General features: G+C 36.2%; 1 long non-coding RNA gene across 1 annotated transcript in view; it reads right to left on the minus strand.

Annotated features, from left to right (window-relative positions):
* LOC122446292 overlaps positions 1 to 12,676 on the minus strand; it is a 15,144-nt gene extending 2,468 nt beyond the window's left edge. Inside the window, exons 1-2 of the long non-coding RNA XR_006270840.1 lie at positions 12,666 to 12,676; positions 10,409 to 10,413 (exon numbers count right to left, since the gene is read on the minus strand). This is a non-coding gene — a long non-coding RNA (uncharacterized LOC122446292). The remainder of the gene's footprint in view (positions 1 to 10,408; positions 10,414 to 12,665) is intronic.
* Between the last annotated feature and the right edge of the window lie 662 nt (positions 12,677 to 13,338).

The raw sequence follows: 13,338 nt of genomic DNA on the forward strand, positions 1-13,338 counted from the left end.
ACTTTACAATATTGTAATGGTTTTTGTCATACATTGACATGAATCAGCCATGGATTTACATGTATTCCCCATCCCGATCCCCCCTCCCACCTCCCTCTCTACCTGATCCCTCTGGGTCTTCCCAGTGCACCAGGCCCGAGCACTTGTCTCATACATCCAGCCTGGGCTGGTGATCTGTTTCACCCTAGATAACATACATGTTTCGATGCTCTTCTCTCTAAACATCCCACCCTCGCCTTCTCCCACAGAGTCCAAAAGTCTGTTCTGTACATCTGTGTCTCTTTTTCTGTTTTGCATATAGGGTTATCATTACCATCTTTCTAAATTCCATATATATGCGTTAGTATACTGTATTGATCTTTATCTTTCTGACTTACTTCACTCTGTATAATGGGCTCCAGTTTCATCCATCTCATTAGAACCAAATGAATTATTTTTAATGGCTGTGTAATATTCCATGGTGTATATGTACCACAGCTTCCTTATCCATTCGTCTGCTGATGGGCATCTAGGTTGCTTCCAAGTCCTGGCTATTATAAACAGTGCTGCGATGAACATTGGGGTGCACGTGTCTCTTTCAGATCTGGTTTCCTCAGTGTATATGCCCAGGAGTGGGATTGCTGGGTCATATGGCAGTTATTTAAAATATAAATCTATTGACATGTGATTGCTTACATATGATGTAAATTTAAAATGCCAAGATTTTGAAGGTAAAATTAATTTAGTTCTTATTATAATTTCCAATTAGAATTCTTTTTATGTTTTACTTATATTTGACTTTTCGAGTCTATAACAAAAGTTGTCAAAAGAAAAATTAGTTTAGTTGTTTGAATAAAGTATTGTAGTTGTAGGTGCAGAGGAAAATAGTGGAGAAGGCTTTGTAAACATTTTTCCTTAAAAGAATTTCATGTCTAAGAAGCAGATCATGGCAGAAATTCTAACCTTTCTTCTCTATATTCCATTCTTACTTTTATCTCATTTCATAAAATTTACTCACATAAAAATATTCAACACCTGTAAAATTTTACATTCCTTTATACATCATTCCATTACAATATATCATCCTATTACAGTGTGAAACTTCTTTGAGGAAAATAGCTCTAATATTCCTTATTTATGACATCACTCTATGCACAGTATATCACCATTACCTTAGTTCAGTCACTCAGTCATGTCTGACTCTTTGTGACCCCATGAACTGCAGCATGCCAGGCTCCCCTGTCCATCACCAAATCCCAGAGCCTACTCAAACTCATGTCCATCAGGCCTGTGATGCCAGCCAACCATCTCATACTCTGTCATCCACTTCTCCTCCTGCCTTCAGTCTTTCCTAGCATCAGGGTCTTTTCCAATGAGTTGGTTCTTTGCATCAGGTAACCAAAGTACTGGAGTTTCAGCTTCATCATCAGTGATTCCAATGAATATTCAGGACTGATTTCCTTTAGGATGGACTGGTTGGATCTCCTTGCAGCCCAAGGGACTCTCAAGAGTCTTTTCTAACACCTCAGTTCAAAAGCATCAACTGTTGGGTGCTCGGCTTTCCTTATAGTCCAACTCTCACATCCATACTTGCATGACTGCTAGAAAAACCATAGCCTTGACTAGACAGACAGACCTTTGTTGGCAAAGTAATGAGTCTGCTTTTTAATATGCTGCCTGCCACTGCTACTAAGTCACTTCAGTAGTGTCCGACCCTGTGCAACCCCATAGGCGGCAGCCCACCAGGCTCCCCAGTCCCTGGGATTCTCCAGACAAGAACACTGGAGTGGGTTGCCATTTCCTTCTCCAATGCATGAAAGTGAAAAGTGAAAATGAAGTCACTCAATCGTGTCCGACTCTCTGCGACCCCATGGACTGCAGACTACCAGGCTCCTCCATCCATGGGATTTTCTAGGCAAGAGTACTGGAGTGGGGTGCCATTGCCTTCTCTGAATATGCTGTCTAGGTTGGTCATAGTTTTTCTTCCAAGGAACAAGCATCTTTTAATTTCATGGCTGCAGTCACTATCTGCACTGATTTGGAGCCCCCAAAAATAAAGTCTATCACTGTTTACATTGTTTCCCTGTCTATTTGCCATGTGATGGGACCAGATGCCATGATCTTAGTTTTCTGAATGTTGAGTTTTAAGCCAATGTTTTCACTCTCCCTTTTCACTTTCATCAAGAGGCTCTTTAGTTCTTCTTTGCTTTCTGCCATAAGGGTGGTGGCATCTGCATATCTAAGGCTATTAAAATTTCTCCCAGCAATCTTGATTCCAGCTTGTACTTCATCCAGCTCAGCATTTCACATGATTAACTCTGCATAAAAGTTAAATAATTAGGGCGACAATATTCAGCCTTGATGTATTCTTTTCCTGATTTGGAACCAGTCTGTTGTTCCATGTCCAGTTCTAACTGTTGCTTCTTGACCTGCACACAGATTTCTCAGGAAGCAGGTCAGGTGGTCTGGTATTCCCATCTCTTGAAGAATTTTCCACAGTTTGTTGTGATCCACATAGTCAAAGGCCTTGGCATAGTCAATAAAGCAGAAGTCATTGTTTTTCTGGAACTCTCTTGCTTTTTTGATGATCCAATGGTTGTTGGCAATTTGATCGCTGGTTCCTCTGCTTTTTCTAAATCCAGCTTGAACATATGGAACTTCATGGTTTATGTACTGTTGAAGCCTGGCTTGGAGAATTTTGAGCATTACTTTGCTAGTGTGTGAGGTGAATGCAATTGTGTGGTAGTTTGAACATTCTTTGGCATTGCCTTTATTTGGAATTGGATGAAAATTGACCTTTTCCAGTCCTGTGGCCACTGCTGTGTTTTCCAGATTTGCTGGCATATTGAGTGCAGCACTTTCACAGCATCATCTTTTAAGATTTGAAATATCTCAATTGGAATTTTATCACCTCTACTAGTTTTGTTCATAGTGATGGTTCTTAAGGCCCACTTGACTTCACCCTCCAGGATGTCTGGCTCTAGGTGAGTGATCATACCATTGTGGCTATCTGGGTCCTGAAGATCTTTTTTGTATAGTTTTCCTGTATATTCTTGCCACCTCTTCTTAATATTTTCAGCTTCTGTTATGTCCATACCATTACCTTAGGAGATACTCAAATCAGTTTTTCTTAGTATTTTCCTACTGCCTTTCTGGGCACGGAAAAGGGCCTTTCTGGGAATGAAGGGCCTTCTGTCATGGTTCTAAATCTCCCAGACAGTTCTCTATCTCCATCATACTTTCAAGAACAGGTTATTCCTATACAGCAAAATAGTGACTATAACATTAAAGAAGCAGACTCACAAATAGAATAAACTAGTGTTCACCAGTGGCGGGGTGGTTATGGGAAATATAGGGATTTGGGAGTAGGAAGTGCAAACTATTAAGTGTTAAGAGGGCTTCCTGGGTAGGTTAGCTGGTAAAGAATCCTCCTTCAATGCAAGAGACCCTGGTTCAATTCCTGGGTTGCAAAGTGTCCCCAATAGGCTACCAACTCCAGTATTCCTTGGCTTTCCTGATCACTCACCTGGTAAATAATCCACCTGCAATGCAGGAGACCTAGGTTGGGAAGATCCCCTGGAGGAGGGCATGGCAACCCACTCCAGTATTCTTGTCTAGAGAATCATCATGAACAGAGGAGCCTGGTGGGCTCTAGTCCATGGAGTCGCAAAGAGGCAGACTTGACTGAGTGACTAAGCACAGCACAGCACAGGCCCAAGGATGTACAACACAGGGTATTTAGCCAAATAATTTTTAGTAAGTTTAAATGGAAAATAACCTTTAAATTATATAGAAATATTTTAAATGAATAAGAGAACAAGTCAATCTTTCTCATATGATACATACTTGATACATGATCATTCATGTTATGCTCACCTGTGAATATATGTGAAATTATTCATTTTAATTATTTAAAGACAATATAATTCAAACATATAGAATATAAGAAACAGTGTTACACTGTTAGCAAGTATGTGAGTCAAAATTTGAATTTAAGCCTCCCTATTGCAGTTCCCTCCTGTCAGAGGAAGTCATGTTTCTCCTTGCCCAGACCCCTACAGTCCAGATCTCCCTCTCTAGCTGGGATACTTCCTAGCAGGTTCCTTGCCAGAGAATCCATATAGATTCTTTCTTTTCACTTCTCATTCCATGGTACCTTAGGAAACTCTGTTGTTGCCTTCCTCTCCATCAAGACTACTGGCCCCTTGAGGAAAGATACCCTTCATCTCCTTCTCTTAGTCACACTGCATTGAAATCATTTTTTATTCTGTGCATATGAACTACTCCAGTAAGCCTGCTAATTTTCAAAAATGTAGAGATGTTAGTATCAAATATACATACATGTTAAGTCAGAAAGAATGGGGGGGAGCTTACATGCAAAACATCCTCTTGACTTTTTTATTTCTACTTGTGTTTCTTTTATGAGAACTGCAACACAGGGAAACTCCAAGCTGCAAAGGTCCCCAGGAATTTATTGTTTTTATTGTTTTTTTTCCTCCCTTTTTGGTTTTGTTATCATTTTTCCAATGATTCATTCCTCCTTCATTCACCCAAAATAAGGTTTTACTTTTAGAAAATTATGTGAAGTTATTCATTAAGTATCTCCTTCATGGATCAACCTCAAAATGACAGAATGATCTTAGTTCATTTTCAAGGCAAACCACTCAACATTACAGTAATCCAAGTCTCTGCCCCAACCACTAATAGTGAAGAAGCTGAATTTCACCTGTTTTATGAAGACCTAAAACACCCTCTACAATTAACAAAACAAAAGAAAAACCATGATTATATATTAGGAAGTTCTAGCCTGGGCTGAATTCTAGCCAACCCACCTCTAGGTAGGTTAAGGGGAAGCAATGAGAGCAGCAGTCAGAGCCATCCCAGAATCAAAGGAGACGGGGGAATGGAGAAGAAAGGACCTTAACATTTCCTGAGCCACTACAAGGTGCCAAATCATATGCGGTCATTCTCCTTAATATAGCTGAGGAAACTGAGGCACTAAGAGGTTACTCAGTCCTTACCAATAAACTAAAGAAGTGACACAGTTAGAATTTCAAGCCATATCTGCTTTATTTCAAAGTGCATGCTATATCTTTAAACTGCCTCCTCATTAGTAGCTCTTCTGATATTTGAAAACCTGGTTAGACAGACAAAAAAAAAAAAGATCAAGGGAATGAAGGGCAACTAGGAAACAATCAGAGGAGGCAAATGGGATCAGGATATCACTTAGCTTAAGGGCACAGTGTTTCTTTTCCTTTAAATCTTTCATACCTTTCCTGTGTTTGAACTAATTTACTTTGTGTGTTTGTTTTGTTTTTGTTTTTGGCAAGAAAAAAAACAGTGTCAATCATTACTGTAAAGTAATATATTAGTAATTTTAAAATACAGGCTATACAAAAGGATCTTCTTGACTCAGTGACTGAATCCACATCTCCTGCCGTACAGGTGGATTCGTTACCACTGAATCACCAGGAAAGCCCTGAAATATTTGTATACATTTGCAAAATTAATGATACTGTGTTTTTAATATGTGGGATACATGGGCATATTGTGATATGCAAATATATGTCAATTTTAAAAATCAAATATAAAAATAAAAGTTAACAGCATCGAAACATGTATATTATCTAGGATGAAACAGATCACCAGCCCAGGTTGGATGCATGAGACAAGTGCTTGGACCTGGTGCACTGGGAAAACCCAGACGAATCGGGTGGAGAGGGAGGTGGGAGGGGGGATCGGGATGGGGAATACATGTAAATCCATGGCTGATTCATGTCAGTGTATGACAAAAACCACTACAATATAAACAGAATCAAAATGCAAAATAAAGAAATAAATAATAAAAAATGTAAAAAAATAAAAATAAAAGTTAACAATATATACTTCTACTTTTCATTTTTAAAATAATTATCACTAGTTCTAAGTAGCTAGTCAAATCCTCCTCATTTGCTATTCTTATGTGGTTGTTACATTTAAAGTTCAACTTGTGGTCTTTGAATGCATCCAACATGCATATCCTTCTATGTTTTAGAATCCCTGACACTAATTCCATAATGCTTTATAGTCTCCCTAGTTACATGCACCTCATTCCACATGTCCTACATGTTCTTATTTATTGCTGAGTTTTAGAATGCTCTCTATGCTGTCTACATTGCTTCTTCTAATTTGTCCTGGTTTTCCCCAAGGACAAAAAGGAAGTTTCTGAAATTAATAAATATAATAATTTTAAAGATAATGTCTCACCTCTTTCTTGGAATGTATCTCCTCAATTTATAATAATATAAATGCATCTTATACCAAGCTGTCTCTTCCAAAGCAACTGAACAGTATTTTCTAACATTTTGTCCCCCTTTCTAGAATATGACAGCCAAATTAATTGTTTCCTTTCAAAATGTTAATAGCTTGTGAAATTGGACTCCGCAAGATAGTCTGGACAAGCCATATAAACGACTTTCCCCCAACCATATATTTCTCTATTTAAGTGCACTGTGACTTGTATTTCAGAACCATGGAGCTCTGCAGAGACTGATGGATATAAAAAAGAAAAAAAAAAGAAAAAGAAAAGCAAACACAAACAAGAAGGACTTGTATTCAAATAAAGATGACTATAGTTAGAATAAGAAATATTCAGAATAAGAAATTGCAGGATAGCCATGAAGAATGAACAATCTACATAATTTTGAAAACAATAAAACCAAGTTTTACATACTTAAATGTTCTCCATGTGTAATAGAAAGGACTTTCACATAGTTCTTTTTTCACGAATTCAGTATCATTATGAATTAGAAAATGACATGTTAAAGCGTTTCCATTTTACAGGAATAAAAACAAAGTATCAGTAAATGTTATTGGAAGAAAAATATGGCTCTTATCAGCCAGTGCCTCCACATCGGTACACTCACTTGGATTGAGGAATTTTTTCCCCTGAATCTGCAGAACATCATGCAAATCAAATGAATATGGAGCAGAATGGTCAAGATTTGTAGTTGTTCATATTAATAACTGCAAGATTGAGAAGCTGAGATAAAATTTTAGCTAAATGAGTACTTCACATAAAAACCAAGCTGTATTTCAAAAAATATCTCATAAACTACCAGCCAAGGAAGACCTTTAATGACTGGTCAATATCTCTAAACTCTATAAAATTGCTTCTATTTATAAATATTATAATTGGATAACTCTGTTCCTTAAGAATGAAAAAACTGACCAAATAAAACTCTTCCAAGAAGCTTTCATACAATCCGCCCAAGTGTACAGAGCAACGCAGACTGTTTGTAGGCTTTTTTTTAAGCATACCTGTTCTAACTTGATACAAGTGAAAAAACAGGAAGCACAATAATTGTCTGTTATTGTAATTGCTTTTGGTATTATGTGAACTCCATCTCCCACTGAGCTCTTTCAGTGTAGGCAGAGAAAATGCCATCAGTTGACATATTGCCCAGTGGTATCACTTGAACACTGACACCTTCCTCTTGCATTCTGGCCAACTCTGCACACTCAACAGGAGGCAGGGGATTCTGAATGGAAATGCTGGCACAATCTGATGACTGCTGTCAGAGCTCGCCAGTGTGAAGTCCATCGTTACTAATGATCATGCCATGAGCTGCTGGCAGGAAATTATTAACGATACTGTCTGAGATTTGCAAACCTCTGGCGTATCAATTAGCAGAAGTACACACTGTCAATTTTAACCTCCAGATTAAACATCCAGAGTAAAAGAGAATCTTAAATGAGGTGCATAGTGATTTTCTGGATGTTGTGAACATTTGGTATTGGTGTCTTGTTTGTTTCAGACTCATAATTACAGTGAAATGACCCAAATTAGACTGCATCCTCAAATCCATTTTTGATGATTTACTGACTTTAAGGATGCCAACAGGGTGATGTTAGAAGGCTGGGAGGGGCCTAGGGTATGACAATGAAAGATGCTTATGATAATTTAAGAGATTCTCTCTCCCTTTTAGGAATATAACTACAGATAATGACACTTAGATTTCATGATAACTTTGTTCAAATTGCTTCCTGATCTTTCTGTTACCTACCACAACCATTTGTGCATAGACTGAATACACAGTTACAGTTCCTCACTCTGTAAACATTCACTACATGCCTTCTCTATTTCAGACAAGTCCTAGATTTTGATAGGAAATAGGTATGTGAAGCAAAATTCTACACTGAGAATTTTATAATTGTGTTTTTGCTCTTCCCCCCCACAAATTAGTTAATTGAAACAACCAGCAATAAACAATCTCAATGGCCCCTCCTTCTTACCGTGGACTTATTTTTGTACACTAAATTAAAATTTTCAAACCATAAACCCCTCCATTCTACAGCATGTTATGCTGTAGAATTGATTACTGAGAGTTTACACTCCAAAGGTAATCTTTTGCTATTACAAGAAAAATAATTTAACGTTATTTAAATTTACTTAACATTATAATTATGTGCAAAGTAATACACTAAATCATTTGTACTCATAATTCATTCATTCAGCAATCATTTTTTAATATCTATCACATGCAAGATACAAAGGTGAATACAAAAGACAAGCTTGCTTCGTTAAGCTGCCTATATTCAGGTTGAGAAAGATATATTTATTCTAAAATAGTGAGAAATAAGGTAGAGGCAAGAGCTATAAAAAAATAGAATCTCACTATGGGTCAGGAGCATTTACAATGTTAGATGAAATCCTCCATGTTTCCATTCCAAATTAGCAGAAATATCATGTATTTCCCTCATACAATTTCCTCTCCCCTTATATTACCAAAAGAAAAGAAAAAAGACTTCATTCTGTTAAGAGGTAATAAAGTCCATCTACTACAACTAAGTGTTTTTTGCTGGAAGCTGGTTAAATCTACTGCTACATCCTCTACTTTTCTGACTCAATGGAATCATAAAGAGAATGGAAGAAGATAATCTTCAACAAGTCCTTTCAAGCATGCTCTTACTGTTTTATTTTACATTATGAAATTATAAATATTGAAGCTGAAATCTACAGAAGTTCAGTCTTCATTCTGTGATATTTGTCTAGTTTCTTTTGTCTCATTTTGTGGGGGAAAGGGGAATTACAGCATCAAAATGTAACTAGAATGATTACAGATTTCCAGATTATGATTTCAACTTGACCCCTCAAGAGTTTTAGAATATTTTGGTTGTCAGTCTTCAATCTCAGTGATGCCATATGATTGCTTTAAAGAGCCATTTCCTTCTCCAGGGGATCTTCCCAAACCAGGAATGAAACCCAGGTCTCCTGCATTGCAGGCAGATTCTTTACCAATTGAGCTATGAGGGATGCCCTTCTTGGTATAGAGAAGGCAGAAGTATGCTGTTATTGTTATATATTGTTAGAAATTGAATTATGAATTACTGACCTGGAGTCCTACTTTCTATTGCAAAAAAAAAAAAAAAAAAATGCACACAAACACGCACAAGCACATTTTTTTCCTGAGAAGGATAAGAAAAGAAGCACAGTATTTTAGTACTTAATAACTTGGGATTTTTAATCAGAAAACCCTTAGTTCAAATCCTAGCTGTTTGCTATCTCCACTTAGCATCCATGTTCCTCATTTTTCCTGCATTATAATATGAAAATAAAATACAACTCTCAACTTTTAGGTTTTGACTTTTTTTTTTTTTAAGTTGACATTTGTAAGGAAGAGAAATCTGCATTGAACAAGGCATGGCAAAATCACCCAAATTGTTAAGGAACTTTGAACTTAATCTTTGATCCTAAACTATCATGAACCACCATGATAGATTAGACTTCCAAGGAACTTCGCTAATAAAATGTGTTTGCATCCGCCTGCCAACTTTAAAAATAACAGCTGAGAGATAAACCTGTGAGGCTGCACAAGCTTTTCACAAGCATACTACTCCATCAGAAGGCAGAAGCAAGATAAAAAAAGCTGAGTATAATTCATCAGAGGCCCTTCCAACTTGAAATAAATGTAACTGACAATGGGGCTGGAGAATCCAATATATTGCATATTTTTTCAAGAATACATGACCAAAGCCTTTGATATACTAAGAGAAGAACATGAGAACTGAAGGAGATCCCTTAGAAGAAGAAAAAAGAAGGAAGAAGAGACTAAAAGTAACTTCCAGTGACCAAAAGATCTGATAACTGGGCTATAAAGCAGAAAGTAATCTCCTTCGATTCTGGAAGTGAGCATCTCAGCTGTGCAGAATACCCAGATCTCCAGTATTTTGCTCTTGCTCATGCTGTCACTCAGTCGTGTCCTATTCTTTGGACGGTAGCCCACCAGGCTCCTCTGTCCATGAAACTTTTTCAGGCAAGAATACTGGGGTGAACTGCCATTTCCTCCTCCAGGGGTTCTTCCTATCAAAGCCATATCTCTTGCATCTCCTGCACTGCAGGTAGATTCTTTATTACTGAGCCATTGTGAAAGCCCCTCCAGTATTTTACTATTGCTTAATTTTTGATCTAATCAAAAGGACAGACCTGATTCTGCCTTTTTTTTTTTTGATTCTGCCTTCTTGAAGAGAATTGCACTAAACTAAAACTGCAACAAAGCCTAGATCCTCATCAACTACATATTAGATTGACTCAGATCTCATTCTAGCTGCCTGGCAGAAAACTGTGCCTTTTATATATAAGATGTGGCATAAATGAAGATTATAGTATATAGGAAAAAATGTAGCAATTGCTTAAGAGGCTAAAAATCAACAGAATCAACATAAGAAAATATTCAGATATTGAACAGTTAGAGAAACTATAAAGTAGTTGTAATAAAGACATAGTGAGAAAACTTGTCCAAAAATATTAAATTTCAGCCAAATAGGAAAACTATAAAACAGTTGCAAATAGAAGTATCAGGAGTAAAAATATCACATGAAACATGAGGAATGAAAAATCTGTCAACCAACCAAAAATTCTATATCCAATGAAATTATCTTTAAAATTAGGAAAGCAAAATAATGATATCTTCAAACAGACAATGAGATAATATGTTTTCACACTTACTCCTCAGGAAATGCACACAGAAGTCCTTCACAACGAAGAGAAATGATGGTTGATGGAGTTTGGGATCTGTAGGAAAGAATGCAAAACATTATATATATCTAGGCAAACACGAACAAGAACATTGGCTGTTAAATGCAAAAACATATATATGTTTTGTGGCATACATAAGTAAAACAAGACAACTAAAACATGGGGGTAGGGAATAAATAGCATTATATAGGTAAATATCTTTACATGGATCATGTAGTAGTATATTTGATGGCAGAATATGACAGTTTAAAGATTCATATTGTATTTTCTCCTGTACTGATGAAACAGGAATACAATGGGGTATAGCTGCCTATGTGTATGTGCATTTTAGTTAGAGAAAAAAAAGACAGAGAAGGAGATAGAGATATTTAAGATTATATATTATGCAATTCATAACAAATGAGCAGAAAATAAGGAATAGAGGAATAAAAAACAAATGGTAAAATTAAAAGCAAAAGTCCAGAAGACATTTTGATTAAATATATCATTGTTTATATTAAGTATTAATGTACACTGCAATCTAATGAAAACATTCACAGTAGCATCCAGGATTTCTTTTTAAAGCAAGCATCTATAAAAAGTAAAATTTATATGCAACTTAAAAGAAATACACCGTAATTAAAAAGACAGATAGGATCAAAGGAAATGGATAAAAGAATCTACCACAGAAGCATAAGGAAAAGAAAACTGGTATGGTTACATTAACATCAGAAAAATATTCTTCTTGTTAAAGAATACTACTAAAGATATAGAGGGACATTCCATAATAGTAATAGAAGATGTCAACCCCTCCTCACTACAACTTCCTCAAAAAAATAAAAAAACAAAACTTGCTAATACTTTAAAAATTGTGAACAAAATGTGACAGAACTTAAAGGAAAAATAGACAAATCCACAGTATAATTTACATATTTGTACAAATTCTCTTAGTAATTGATAGAACAAGAAAACAAAAACCAATGAAACAAGTGACCTAATTGACATTTATAGAACACTATACTCAACAATTGCAGAAAATGAATATACAACCTCTAAACTGGGGGAAATATTTTCAGCATGCATATCTCACAAATGTCTTATATCCAGAATAAAGAACTCTTTCAACTCAAGAACAAGTTCAGAACCCCTTCAGAATGTATATATGTGTACCAAATCATTACACTGTATACTTTATTTTCTGCTGAAATATAGTTGATTTACAATGTTAGTCTCTGGTGTACAGGAAAATGATTTGGTTATACGTATATTCTTTTTTCATACTCTTTTCCATTGTAGCTTATTATACTACTTTGTAATACTGTTCTATACAGGAGGACTTTGTTGCTTAGCCATTTTATACATATTAGTTCATATCTGCTAATCCCAAATTCCTGATTTATACCCCCTCATGTTGTATACTTTAAATATCTTAAAATTGTATTTCTCAATTATAACTCAATAAAACAGAAAAATAAATTCACAAACAACTAAAAAGAGGCACAGAAGATTTAAATAAAAATTTCAAAAAAATTAGATATACAGGTGACCAACAAGCCCATGAGAAAATATTTATGAGAATGTTAAGGAAAAAAGACAAAAAGCTAATAAATTTTAAAAATGGGCATGGAGTTGAGAAGACTTACAAAATAAGATAATGATTGGCCAACAAACATGAGAAAAGATACTCAACATGATTAGTCAGCAGGAAAATCTAATACAATGAGATACCACTTTAAACCTGCTGGAGTAGCTTAAATAAAAATGACTGCCAACACTAACTGTTGTCAGGATGTGAAGCAGCTGAGCATCTCATAATTTGCTGATGTGAGTGCAGAATGGTACAACCAAATTCAGAACTCACTGATGTTTTAAAATAAAAACATCTATGTGATGACCCACAAATATCACTATTAAGTGGGTACCCAGGGCTACACGATCTGGAAAGACAAACATATACTTGCTCTTTGGACTTTGGTGGGGCTTGAGTGTTTGAACTTATGTTGATATTGTGAATTCCATAAAGTTTCTGGTTTATATTAGCAATTGGAATCTTAAAAAGATGCTGGTTTATATTAGTAATTAATAGTTTTTAACTGATTGGTTAAAACGTATGGCATCACTGACTCATTGGACATGAGTTTGAGCAAGCTCCAGGAGTAAGTGATGGACAGTGAAGCCTGGCGTGCTGCAGCCCATTGGGTCGCAAAGAGTCGGACATGAGTGAGTGACGGAACCGAACTGAACTTACTGGTAAAGCTTCTCTGGTGGCTCAAATGATAAAGAATCCACCTGCAATGTGGGAGACCTGAATTCAGTCCCTGGGTTAGGAAGATTCCCCTGGAGAAGTGAATAGCTACCCACTC

The sequence above is a fragment of the Cervus canadensis genome, chromosome 8 (genome assembly GCF_019320065.1).
Source record: "Cervus canadensis isolate Bull #8, Minnesota chromosome 8, ASM1932006v1, whole genome shotgun sequence".
Classification (NCBI taxonomy): domain Eukaryota; kingdom Metazoa; phylum Chordata; class Mammalia; order Artiodactyla; family Cervidae; genus Cervus; species Cervus canadensis.